The sequence below is a fragment of the Mytilus californianus genome, unplaced genomic scaffold, assembly GCF_021869535.1.
Source record: "Mytilus californianus isolate M0D057914Y unplaced genomic scaffold, xbMytCali1.0.p SCAF_2, whole genome shotgun sequence".
NCBI lineage: Eukaryota > Metazoa > Mollusca > Bivalvia > Mytilida > Mytilidae > Mytilus > Mytilus californianus.
The window spans coordinates 75,295,767-75,309,164 of record NW_026262668.1 but is presented as its reverse complement, the minus strand read 5'-3'; the positions used below and the strand labels follow the sequence as shown (position 1 = coordinate 75,309,164).

At 31.7% G+C, this 13,398-nt stretch overlaps 1 protein-coding gene and 11 non-coding genes across 12 annotated transcripts in view; all 12 read right to left on the bottom strand.

The window, feature by feature from the left end:
- The window catches only part of LOC127728209 (proliferation-associated protein 2G4-like), a 77,558-nt gene that overhangs the window by 8,720 nt on the left and 55,440 nt on the right, over positions 1 to 13,398 (bottom strand). The gene's annotated exons all lie outside the window — the stretch shown is intronic.
- LOC127731281 (small nucleolar RNA SNORA57) lies at positions 2,767 to 2,898 on the bottom strand. Its single transcript, XR_007995604.1, has one exon. It is a non-coding gene; the product is annotated as a small nucleolar RNA SNORA57 (small nucleolar RNA).
- LOC127731286 (small nucleolar RNA SNORA57) lies at positions 3,619 to 3,750 on the bottom strand. Its single transcript, XR_007995608.1, has one exon. It is a non-coding gene; the product is annotated as a small nucleolar RNA SNORA57 (small nucleolar RNA).
- Positions 4,610 to 4,741, bottom strand: LOC127731278 (small nucleolar RNA SNORA57). Its single transcript, XR_007995601.1, has one exon. It is a non-coding gene; the product is annotated as a small nucleolar RNA SNORA57 (small nucleolar RNA).
- On the bottom strand, positions 5,368 to 5,499 carry LOC127731279 (small nucleolar RNA SNORA57). Its single transcript, XR_007995602.1, has one exon. It is a non-coding gene; the product is annotated as a small nucleolar RNA SNORA57 (small nucleolar RNA).
- Positions 6,360 to 6,490, bottom strand: LOC127731280 (small nucleolar RNA SNORA57). Its single transcript, XR_007995603.1, has one exon. It is a non-coding gene; the product is annotated as a small nucleolar RNA SNORA57 (small nucleolar RNA).
- LOC127731283 (small nucleolar RNA SNORA57) lies at positions 7,323 to 7,453 on the bottom strand. The gene has a single exon (XR_007995605.1). It is a non-coding gene; the product is annotated as a small nucleolar RNA SNORA57 (small nucleolar RNA).
- LOC127731285 (small nucleolar RNA SNORA57) lies at positions 8,174 to 8,305 on the bottom strand. Its single transcript, XR_007995607.1, has one exon. It is a non-coding gene; the product is annotated as a small nucleolar RNA SNORA57 (small nucleolar RNA).
- Positions 9,164 to 9,295, bottom strand: LOC127731275 (small nucleolar RNA SNORA57). The gene has a single exon (XR_007995599.1). It is a non-coding gene; the product is annotated as a small nucleolar RNA SNORA57 (small nucleolar RNA).
- LOC127731273 (small nucleolar RNA SNORA57) lies at positions 9,919 to 10,050 on the bottom strand. Its single transcript, XR_007995597.1, has one exon. It is a non-coding gene; the product is annotated as a small nucleolar RNA SNORA57 (small nucleolar RNA).
- LOC127731277 (small nucleolar RNA SNORA57) lies at positions 10,908 to 11,038 on the bottom strand. The gene has a single exon (XR_007995600.1). It is a non-coding gene; the product is annotated as a small nucleolar RNA SNORA57 (small nucleolar RNA).
- On the bottom strand, positions 12,152 to 12,283 carry LOC127731284 (small nucleolar RNA SNORA57). Its single transcript, XR_007995606.1, has one exon. It is a non-coding gene; the product is annotated as a small nucleolar RNA SNORA57 (small nucleolar RNA).

Here is a 13,398-nt window from a genome sequence, read left to right as displayed (position 1 = left end):
GAAGTTAAGTTTAGGTGAAAAAACAATAAACAAAATAATAAAATAAATGGGCTAATTTTATGTGAATTTAAAAGTAAAATTCTGCCCTCAGTTTCTATCTAGAACACTGTAATTATTATGACTGTAAATAATGAGCATAAAATTACGTTTGTGAACATAGAGGAGGGATTTGAAGTATGCAGAACTTCAGCACCAAAGACAGTCCACATTTTATATACCACCATCAAATACATGGTAAATTACCATTCAATACTTAACATGCCAAGAATAGGTGGTTTAGTGTATTTTTTTCTCATAACAAATTAATTTCATGGGCAGCTTTCAATATTTCAACAGTTTTTATACGACCGCAAAATTTTTGCGGTCGTATATTGGTATGACGTTGGCGTCGTCGTCCGAAGACATTTGGTTTTTGCACTATAACTTTAGTATAAGTTAATAGAAATCTATGAAATTTAAACACAAGGTTTATGACCACAAAAGGAAGGTTGGGGTTGATTTTGGGAATTTTGGTCCGAACAGTTTAAGAATTAGGGGCCAAAAAAGGGCCCAATAAGGCCAACCTTAAAAATATGTTTGTTTGCAGTTTTCCGACTGTACCTTCAGACTGCAGGGTCGGCAGGTAGGAAAAATATTTTATTTTATCAGCCAGAATAAAGTTTAAACAAGCAGTTTAACACAAACCAAGTTTCTTGTCAAGAAAAAAACATTTTAAAACAACAAACACTGAAAACCAACATGAAATGAACAGGCATTTTCAGGTAAACACCTTTTTAACCAAAACTGAAACTTAACATGGCGTCATTATACAACTTATGACATAAATTTATGGTATTATGAAATACTGGAACACTTGTAAACAAGGAATGACTAGAATTGTTGTAAAGAAACATATTCACTGACATATATGCATCTTTACTAGAATGTTTTCATGAGTAGAGTATTTGCATCAGAAAAATGTAGATATTAAAGATTCAAAAGACAATTTAGGAGTGTGTTAAAAAAAAAATCAACAATTGAATCTTCCTCAATTGAAAAAAAAGACAACTTAAAAAAAATATATTAGACATCTGACTGTTATAAAGGTTATATTTGGAAAGATATGTTGATGCCAGGCTTTAATTAAAACAAAAATTTACAGACAAGCTTTGGGGTGAAATCCATAGCACCCCATTAAAAGTAAATGGTCTGTACTGAAATGTTTTGACTGCATAAAAAAATTGGCAGCATAGCTCCTAGCTAAGGACATATTTCAATTCAATTTAAACAGGCCACACAGTTTGGGTATAATTAATATTGTAAGAGAGAGAATAATTGCAATGAGTGGGACAGCCCCCCTTATCCTAAAGGAGCATACTCATTGCAATCGAAGATAGATTTGATACAGAGAGAATATATTTATTTCTCAAGCCAACCATTCATTTTCTCTACATCTTTGTGTAGTTTGTGTGGCTTCAAACATTTCAAATGAGTCCTTCCACCGTACAGGTGTGTTTACAGGTATCCATGAAGTCACGGAGGAGTGGTTTCATCTTTGTCGTCTTCACGACGATTTAAAGAAAATATGGCATACTTCAGGCTGCTGTCGAATTGTTGAACCACTGAAATTGGTTCCATAAAGTCAGTCTCAAAAGATTCTGTATCCGATTTGTTTGAGACAGAAACAGTTATCGTGTCGGTTTTATGAATATCCGCTGCATCATCATCAATGATATCATCGAAGACATCATTCTGTGTGCAATTCTTCCTGAATCAGTATAAACAGTTTACTATGAAACTTTTCTGTGTATTATTTGTCTTAAAATTGACAGAAGACGACAGAATAAGATACTCCTCTATGACTTCGTGGATACCTGTAGACAATCTCCATGTGCTTTACCATTAAAGGGTCCGATGAACGCTTGACAGGAAGGGAAGAAAAACCGGTCTTCAAACATGTAATTGACCTAGACTCGAAATCAATTCCGGAAACGACCCGAAATTCCAGATCGGGTCAATAGAAGTATTAAAAATAATTTCTTCAAATTAAAAGCAATAAAATGTTCACAGTCGGGCGGATTTTCGAAGGTCGGTCGGTAAACTGCAAACAAACAATATTCTAATTTAAGCCTTAGCATTTTTCTTGGTTTTCGCACAATAACTCTACTATAAGTAAATAGAAATCTATGAAATTTAAATACAAGGTTTATGACCACAAAAGGAAGGTTGGGATTGATTTTGGGAGTTTTGGTCCCAACAGTTTAGGAATTAGGGGCTAAAAAGGGCCCAAATAAGAATTTTTCATGGTTTTTGCACAATGACTTTAGTATAAGTAAATAGAAATCTATGAAATTTAAACACAAGGTTTATGACCACAAAAGGAAGGTTGGGATTGATTTTGGGAGTTTTGGTCCCCCCAGTTAAACTTTGTTTGATTTCATCAAAAATTGAACTATTGGGGTTCTTTGATATGCCGAATCTAACCGTGTATTTAGATTCTAAATTTTTGGTCCTGTTTTCAAATTGGTCTACATTAAGGTCCAAAGGGTCCAAAATTAAACTTAGTTTGATTTTAACAAAAATTGAATTCTTGGGGTTCTTTGATATGCTGAATCTAAACATGTAAACATTTCATCACAATTTTTATCTTAAGATTTTTTTGTGAGTAAAGAGTGGCTGACACTCAACAAATATTTTCTAATTTAAACTATTAATTAAGGTTGTTCTATTAAGCAAGTACAATTTTGTGCAAGTAGCAGATCTGTTGATATGATCTGAAGATTGTTTGACTGTTGTGAACATAGAGGAGGGATCTGAAGTATGTAGAACTTCAGCACCGAAGACAGTCCACATATTATATACCACCATCACATACATGGTAAGTTACCATTCAATACTTAACATGCCAAGAATAGGTGGTTTAGTACATTTTTTTCCCTTTTCACAATTTAATTTCTAAGGCATCGTTCAACAAGAATACAATAGTTGATGTGGTAATTAGCATCAACCATCTTGTAATTTTAAGTACCAGAAAATAGAAAGTAGTTGACCAATCGACCCAATAACAGATAACACATTACAACATATCCCCTTCAAGCAGCTGACTAAATATAAAGTCATTCTGTGCAGTAGTACCTGAGAAAAGTGTGACAAATATTTGTTGAGAGAACCTATGAACAAACATACAGACAGACAAAGTGAATACAACATAGCCCCCAGTTCTAGAGTTGAGTTACAAAAAGATGTGCAAGGATTTTCAACAGGGTCAACTTAAAAAACAATCAGACTACCAAAACAGTTTCAGAGACCACATTTTTACATTTTATTTTTTCTATTTTTTATCTTTCTGTAACTTGATTTATTGTATGATTCCATTGACTTCATTGATGTAAGACAATTACGTTGTTTTTTGTTTCCCATGTAAACAAACCGTCTGAACCAAAGTATCATATGGTTGATCCATACAGACAGTAACTGTCCAAAACAAATGAACTTTATTTAATCTAATTTGACAAAAAAACCTGACCATCAGTGATTATTTCCCAACATACAGTATTTAATGAAAGTAGTTTTAAAGCAAGTACAGGAATATTATTTCTTCCAAGTAGTTGTTCTGTAAGTCATGAACTAAAGATGGTTGACTGTTGTGAACATAGAGGAGGGATCTGAAGTATGTAGAACTTCAGCACCGAAGACAGTCCACATTTTATATACCACCATCACATACATGGTAAGTTACCATTCAATACTTAACATGCCAAGAATAGGTGTTTATGACATACGGAAGAGAATACAAAAATTGTTGCATTTTTGGGGGGTAAATTAAAGGAATTTTTTCTCAAAATTTTAGTGGTTAATATTTTCTTCTGATAAAATAATCCAAGATATTCCTTTATGTTATTAGAATATTATTTTTCAATGAATTGTCTTTGCCAATTACAGTATACTATGAATACAACATGTCCACACAGTAATGAAGAACATGTTCATATAAAAGCAACTGGCGGCACTTTGTTGGGACAGAGAAGGTAATCTGTATCATGTAAAACTGCAAAATTGTGTCCCTTTTAACCTTTATACATTAGTGCTAAATAAGTAGTCATTTGTAATTATTTTCTCTTTTCTATTTGATTTAACTCAATTTTGTCACCATACAGTGGGCAAATTATAGCCCCTTGTCCTAGAAACTTTAGTTATTTAAGCTGTACAACCAGTGTTCTATTATTCTAATGCATTATGTAAATTTTAAAGATTTTATGGGACCACAAACACTATTTCATTAGCCACATTTTCACATTACAAGTTATTTTTTTTTTTATCTTATTCTCTATCTGTAACTTCTTTATTTGTATGTTCTATTGAAATCATTGACGTAAGTCAATTGCAATGTGTTATTGATTCACATTTAAACAAATCGTCTGAGCCTATGTATCATATGCTTGACTTATACAGACTGTAGCTGTTTTTAACAAAAGATCTTCATTCATTTCATTTGACAAAACAATCTGACCCTCACTAGTTATTCTGACATTACAATATTAATCCAATGTGGTTCTAAACCAAGTTAAGTAATACTATCAGTATTTTGTGCAATTAGCAGTTCCCAAAATCATTAACTTAAAGATTGTTTTCCTGTTGTGAACATAGAGGAGGGATCTGAAGTATGCAGAACTTCAGCACCGAAGACAGACCACATTTTATATACCACCATCACATACATGGTAAGTTACCATTCAATACTTAACATGCCAAGAATAGGTGGGTATGACAAAGGGCAGAGACCAGAAACATTTTGCCTTTTTTTCTGGCAAATTGAATTATTTTTCTCTCAAAATATAATTTTACTTGATAGGTAAATCCAAGATCGTCCTTTAATCATCTTACAGTGATCAAATCATAACCCCTGTCCAAGGAACTTTAGTTATTCAAGCTGCACAACCAGTGTTCTATTATTCTAATGCATTATGTAAATTTTTAGATTTAATGGTAATAAAAATGTTTAAGAATTTTATATTCTAAATTGTGGACTTAAAACCAATCTGATAACAAATACAAATTCATCAGCCACATTTTCACATTACATGTTTGTTTTTTTTATCTGTTACTTGATTAATATTGCACGTTTCCAATGATTTCAGGATACATTGCAATTTTTTTCACATGTAAACAACAAGTATGAACCAATGCATCATATACTTTATAGCTCATACAGACATTTCTCAGCTTACCAGAGAGAAAGAACTTTATTAATCTGATATTGACAAAAAATTCTAAACTTACCAATTATTCCAGGACAGTACAGTATTTATTCAATGTTGTTTAAAGCAGGTTAAGTAAAACTAATTTTAGCAAGTAGTTGTTCTTTTAATGATGAACTTAAGATTGGTTGAATGTTGTGAACATAGAGGAGGGATCTGAAGTATGAAGAACTTCAGCACCGAAGACAGTACACATTTTATATACCACCATCACATACATGGTAAGTTACCATTCAAAACTTAACATGCCAAGAATTAGTGGGTACCGTATGACGTATGGAAGAGAATACAAACATTGTTGCATTTTTTGGAGGGTAAATTAAAGGAATTTTTTCTCAAAATTTTAGTGGTTAATATTTTCTTCTGATAAAATAATCCAAGATATTCCTTTATGTTATTAAAATATTAATTTTTAATGTATGGTCTTTTGCCAATTACAGTATACTATGAATACAACATGTCCACACAGTAATGAAGAACATGTTCATATAAAAGCAACTGGGGGCACTTTGTTGGGACAGAGAAGGTAATCTGTATCATGTAAAACTGCAAAATTGTGTCCCTTTTAGCCTTTATACATTAGTGCTAAATAAGTAGTCATTTGTAATTATTTTCTCTTTTCTATTTGATTTAACTCAATTTGTCACCATACAGTGGGCAAATTATAGCCCCTTGTCCTAGAAACTTTAGTTATTTAAGCTGTACAACCAGTGTTCTATTATTCTAATGCATTATGTAAATTTTAAAGATTTTATGGGACCACAAATACTATTTCATTAGCCACATTTTCACATTACAAGTTAATTTTTTTTATCTTATTCTCTATCTGTAACTTCTTTATTTGTATGTTCTATTGACTTCATTGATGTAAGTCAATTGCAATGTGTTATTGATTCACATTTAATCAAATCATCTGAGCCTATGTATCATATGCTTGACTTATACAGACTATAGCTGTTTTTAACAAAAGATCTTCATTCATCTCATTTGACAAAACAATCTGACCCTCACTAGTTATTCTGACATTACAATACTAATCCAATGTGGTTCTAACCAAGTTAAGTAATACTATCAGTATTTTGTGTAATTAGCAGTTCTGAAAATCTAACCAAAAGATTTTTTTCCTGTTGTGAACATAGAGGAGGGATCTGAAGTATGCAAACTTCAGCACCGAAGACAGTACACATTTTATATACCACCATCACATACATGGTAAGTTACCATTCAATACTTAACATGCCAAGAATAGGTGGGTATGACATAGGGCAGAAGCATCAAACAGTTTTCTTTTTTTCTTGCAAATTGAATAATTTTTTTCTCAAAGTATCAGTGTTTAAATTATCTTCTGATAGATTAATCCCAGACCTTCTTTTATATCACTAGTTTATCGATGAATAGTTTCAGTCTGTTTATCGTCATATGCTACAAATACAATATATAAATACAGTAATGAAGAACAAGTGTCATTAAAAGTTACTCTGGGCACAAAATTGTGCTGGAGGTTAATCAATGTACCATGTAAAACTGAAAAATTAAGTTCTTTTGAACTCTTTAAAATAAGGACTATAAGATTTCTGCAAATTCTGTAGTCATTTATAATTATTTTCTTGCATCTATTTCATTAAACTACATATGAATATGAAACAGTGGGTAATAAATAACAGCAGCACAACCAGTATTCTATTCATATCTGCGTTATGTTAATATTTAGATTTAATGGTGGAAAAAGTGTGCAAAAATTTTATGTTCTACATGTGAACTTAAAACCAATCTGAACACCAATACTAATTCATTAGCCACATTTTCATATTAAATGTTTTTTTTTTATCTGAAACTTGTTTAATACTGCAATGATTTCATGGACAATTCAATTGTAATTTTGTTTCACATGTAAACAACCAGTCTGAACCTATGTATCATATGCTTAACTTGTACACTGTGATCAGCAGTTCAAAACAAAAGATCAAATTCTGACCCTCACCATTATTCTCTGACAGTACAGTATTTAATCAATTTTGTTTAAAGCTAGTGAAGTAAAACTAATTTTTGCAAGTAGTTCTTTTAATGATGAACTTAAGATTGGTTGAATGTTGTGAACATAGAGGAGGGATCTGAAGTATGCAGAATTCAGCACCGAAGACAGTCCACATTTTATATACCACCATCACATACATGATAAGTTACCATTCAATACTTAACATGCCAAGAATAGGTGGTTTAGTACATTTTTTTTCCTTTTCACAATTTAATTTCTAAGGCATCGTTCAACAAGAATACAATAGTTGATGTGGTAATTAGCATCAACCATCTTGTAATTCTAAGTACCAGAAAATAGAAAGTAGTTGACCAATCGACCCAATAACAGATAACACATTACAACATATCCCCTTCAAGCAGCTGACTAAATATAAAGTCATTCTGTGCAGTAGTACCTGAGAAAAGTGTGACAAATATTTGTTGAGAGAACCTATGAACAAACATACAGACAGACAAAGTGAATACAACATAGCCCCCAGTTCTAGAGTTGAGTTACAAAAAGATGTGCAAGGATTTTCAACAGGGTCAACTTAAAAAACAATCTGACTACCAAAACAGTTTCAGAGACCACATTTTTACATTTTATTTTTTCTATTTTTTATCTTTCTGTAACTTGATTTATTGTATGATTCCATTGACTTCATTGATGTAAGACAATTACGTTGTTTTTTGTTTCCCATGTAAACAAACCGTCTGAACCAAAATATCATATGGTTGATCCATACAGACAGTAACTGTCCAAAACAAATGAACTTTATTTAATCTAATTTGACAAAAAAACCTGACCATCAGTGATTATTTCCCAACATACAGTATTTAATGAAAGTAGTTTTAAAGCAAGTACAGGAATATTATTTCTTCCAAGTAGTTGTTCTGTAAGTCATGAACTAAAGATGGTTGACTGTTGTGAACATAGAGGAGGGATCTGAAGTATGTAGAACTTCAGCACCGAAGACAGTCCACATTTTATATACCACCATCACATACATGGTAAGTTACCATTCAATACTTAACATGCCAAGAATAGGTGTTTATGACATACGGAAGAGAATACAAAAATTGTTGCATTTTTGGGGGGTAAATTAAAGGAATTTTTTCTCAAAATTTTAGTGGTTAATATTTTCTTCTGATAAAATAATCCAAGATATTCCTTTATGTTATTAGAATATTATTTTTCAATGAATTGTCTTTGCCAATTACAGTATACTATGAATACAACATGTCCACACAGTAATGAAGAACATGTTCATATAAAAGCAACTGGCGGCACTTTGTTGGGACAGAGAAGGTAATCTGTATCATGTAAAACTGCAAAATTGTGTCCCTTTTAACCTTTATACATTAGTGCTAAATAAGTAGTCATTTGTAATTATTTTCTCTTTTCTATTTGATTTAACTCAATTTTGTCACCATACAGTGGGCAAATTATAGCCCCTTGTCCTAGAAACTTTAGTTATTTAAGCTGTACAACCAGTGTTCTATTATTCTAATGCATTATGTAAATTTTAAAGATTTTATGGGACCACAAACACTATTTCATTAGCCACATTTTCACATTACAAGTTATTTTTTTTTTATCTTATTCTCTATCTGTAACTTCTTTATTTGTATGTTCTATTGACTTCATTGACGTAAGTCAATTGCAATGTGTTATTGATTCACATTTAAACAAATCGTCTGAGCCTATGTATCATATGCTTGACTTATACAGACTGTAGCTGTTTTTAACAAAAGATCTTCATTCATTTCATTTGACAAAACAATCTGACCGTCACTAGTTATTCTGACATTACAATATTAATCCAATGTGGTTCTAAACCAAGTTAAGTAATACTATCAGTATTTTGTGCAATTAGCAGTTCCCAAAATCATTAACTTAAAGATTGTTTTCCTGTTGTGAACATAGAGGAGGGATCTGAAGTATGCAGAACTTCAGCACCGAAGACAGTCCACATTTTATATACCACCATCACATACATGGTAAGTTACCATTCAATACTTAACATGCCAAGAATAGGTGGGGATGACAAAGGGCAGAGACCAGAAACATTTTGCCTTTTTTTCTGGCAAATTGAATTATTTTTCTCCCAAAATATAATTTTACTTGATAGGTAAATCCAAGATCGTCCTTTATTCATCTTACAGTGATCAAATCATAACCCCCGTCCAAGAAACTTTATTCAAGCTGCACAACCAGTGTTCTATTATTCTAATGCATTATGTAAATTTTTAGATTTAATGGTAATAAAAATGTTTAAGAAAATTTATATTCTAAATTGTGGACTTAAAACCAATCTGATAACCAATACAAATTCATCAGCCACATTTTCACATTACATGTTTGGTTTTTTTATCTGTTACTTGATTAATATTGCACGTTTCCAATGATTTCAGGACACATTGCAATTTTTTTCACATCTAAACAACAAGTATGAACCAATGCATCATATACTTTATAGTTCATACAGACATTTCTCAGCTTACCAGAGAGAAAGAACTTTATTAATCTGATATTGACAAAAAATCCTAAACTTACCAATTATTCCAGGACAGTACAGTATTTATTCAATGTTGTTTAAAGCAGGTTAAGTAAAACTAATTTTTGAAAGTAGTTGTTCTTTTAATGATGAACTTAAGATTGGTTGAATGTTGTGAACATAGAGGAGGGATCTGAAGTATGAAGAACTTCAGCACCGAAGACAGTCAACATTTTATATACCACCATCACATACATGGTAAGTTACCATTCAAAACTTAACATGCCAAGAATAGGTGGGTATGACATACGGAAGAGAATACAAAAATTGTTGCATTTTTGGGGGGTAAATTAAAGGAATTTTTTCTCAAAACTTTAGTGGTTAATATTTTCTTCTGATAAAATAATCCAAGATATTCCTTTATGTTATTAGAATATTATTTTTCAATGAATTGTCTTTGCCAATTACAGTATACTATGAATACAACATGTCCACACAGTAATGAAGAACATGTTCATATAAAAGCAACTGGGGGCACTTTGTTGGGACAGAGAAGGTAATCTGTATCATGTAGAACTGCAAAATTGTGTCCCTTTTAACCTTTATACATTAGTGCTAAATAAGTAGTCATTTGTAATTATTTTCTCTTTTCTATTTGATTTAACTCAATTTTGTCACCATACAGTGGGCAAATTATAGCCCCTTGTCCTAGAAACTTTAGTTATTTAAGCTGTACAACCAGTGTTCTATTATTCTAATGCATTATGTAAATTTTAAAGATTTTATGGGACCACAAATACTATTTCATTAGCCACATTTTCACATTACAAGTTAATTTTTTTTTATCTTATTCTCTATCTGTAACTTCTTTATTTGTATGTTCTATTGACTTCATTGACGTAAGTCAATTGCAATGTGTTATTGATTCACATTTAATCAAATCATCTGAGCCTATGTATCATATGCTTGACTTATACAGACTGTAGCTTTTTTTAACAAAAGATCTTCATTCATCTCATTTGACAAAACAATCTGACCCTCACTAGTTATTCTGACATTACAATATTTATCCAATGTGGTTCTAACCAAGTTAAGTAATACTATCAGTATTTTGTGCAATTAGCAGTTCTGAAAATCATTAACTAAAAGATTTTTTTCCTGTTGTGAACATAGAGGAGGGATCTGAAGTATGCAAACTTCAGCACCGAAGACAGTCCACATTTTATGTACCACCATCACATACATGGTAAGTTACCATTCAATACTTAACATGCCAAGAATAGGTGGGTATGACATAGGGCAGAAGCATCAAACAGTTTTCTTTTTTTCTTGCAAATTGAATAATTTTTTTCTCAAAGTATCAGTGTTTAAATTATCTTCTGATAGATTAATCCCAGACCTTATTTTATATCACAAGTTTATCGATGAATAGTTTCAGTCTGTTTATTGTCATATGCTACAAATACAATATATAAATACAGTAATGAAGAACAAGTGTCATTAAAAGTTACTCTGGGCACATAATTGTGCTGGAGGTTAATCAATGTACCATGTAAAACTGCAAAATTAAGTTCTTTTGAACTCTTTAAAATAAGAACTATAAGATTTCTGCAAATTCTGTAGTCATTTATAATTATTTTCTTGCATCTATTTCATTAAACTACATATGAATATGAAACAGTGGGTAATAAATAACAGCAGCACAACCAGTATTCTATTCATATCTATACCACCATCACATACATGGTAAGTTACCATTCAATATTTAACATGCCAAGAATAGGTGGGTATGACATAGGGCAGAGACCAGAAACATTTTGTCTTTTTTCTGACAAATTGAATCATTTTTCTCTCAAAATATCATTTTTCTTGATAGGTAAATCCAAGATTGTCCTTTATTCATCTTACAGTGATCAAATCATAACCCCTGTCCTAGAAACTGTAGTTATTCAAGCTGCACAACCAGTGGTCTATTATTCTAATGCATTATGTAAATTTTTAGATTTAATGGTAATTAAAGGTTTAATGATTTTATATTCTAAATTGTGGACTTAAAACCAATCTGACAACCAGTATGAATTTATCAGCCACATTTTTACTTTACGTTTGTTTCATTTATCTATTACTTGATTAATATTGCATATTTCCAATGATTTCAGGACACATCGCAATTTTTTTCAAATGTAAACAACAAGTCTGAACCAATGCATCATATACTTTATACAGATGTTGCTCAGTTTACCAGAGAGAAAGAACTTTATTAATCTGATATTAAGAAAAATCCTAAACTTACCAATTATTCTACGACAGTACAGTACTTAATCAATGTTGTTTAAAGCAAGTAAAGTAAAACTGTTTTGTGCAAGTAGTTGTTCTGTAAATGTTGAACTAAAGATGGTTGACTGTTGTGAACATAGAGGAGGGATCTGAAGTATGCAGAACTTCAGCACCGAAGACAGTCCACATGTTATATACCACCATCACATACATGGTAAGTTACCATTCAATACTTAACATGCCAAGAATAGGTGGGTATGACATAGGGCAGAGGCTTCAAACATTCTGCCTTTTTCTGTCAAATTAAAGGATCCTTTCTTAAAATTTCAGTGGTAAAACTCTTTTGAAGAATACAACATTCCAACACAGTACTGAAGAACAAATGCATAAATAAAAGTCAACTGTGGGCAGGGTATAGTGCTAAGATCTAGAGTGGGAGTGTCTTGTAATAAATGAAAACAACTCTTAAATTTCATGTGTCCTAAGCACTTTTCTGGATTTACCTAGATTATGAATGCTCAAAGCCCAATAAATGAAAGCCAAGGTTGTATAAGAACTGAAACAGCTGAAGAGCTATATAACCAAAAAGTACCTCAATAATAGCCAAATACATCTAAGGTCAACTTTAAAGGAGGGAGGTGAAACCTTAAGTTTTCTTATAAATAATTTCTGAGTTTATAAACAGACAATTTAAGAAAGGTTTGTTATAAATCATGTAAGTATCGAAGGAGGGGATGTTCCAGAACTAAACAGATGGGAGGCAATTTTTTAAGACCCTGACTACCCATAAATTAAAAAAATATTTGGTTACTTTTCTTACAAAATTTAGTGCCTCCCATATCCCCATCTGATAAATTTTGGAACGGCCCCAAGATGTATCTTCTATTTTATTTTGGATTTCTACCGTTTAGTTTTTTATCTGGTCACATAACAGTGGTTTTACCCTGTGTAATCTAACTTACAAAATACAAGAATCATGCACAACCTGAGGCTTAAAAACCAAGACTTTTTATTTGATTTTGAAAACTGATATGAACAACTTATTGGCAATGTTTAACTAGATCTATGAATGAAATGACAAAAGGTCCTCAAATTTGATTATCACCTGTTTTACATTTTGGACTGGGATAAAATTCCTTTATGGACATTCTCAGGTAGTGTACTACAACTGCGTAAAGTTTCATCAATATCCATCAAGTCTGTTAGTAAGGAAAATACAAGCACATGGACATACAGATAGACGGACAGGTGATACCTTATTTCCACCGCAAAACATTGTTTGCCAGGGTACAAAAATCTGAAGTATTTTTATATTATACCCCATACTACCTTAACTTTTGATTCAATACTATATTTCTACAAACAAACCA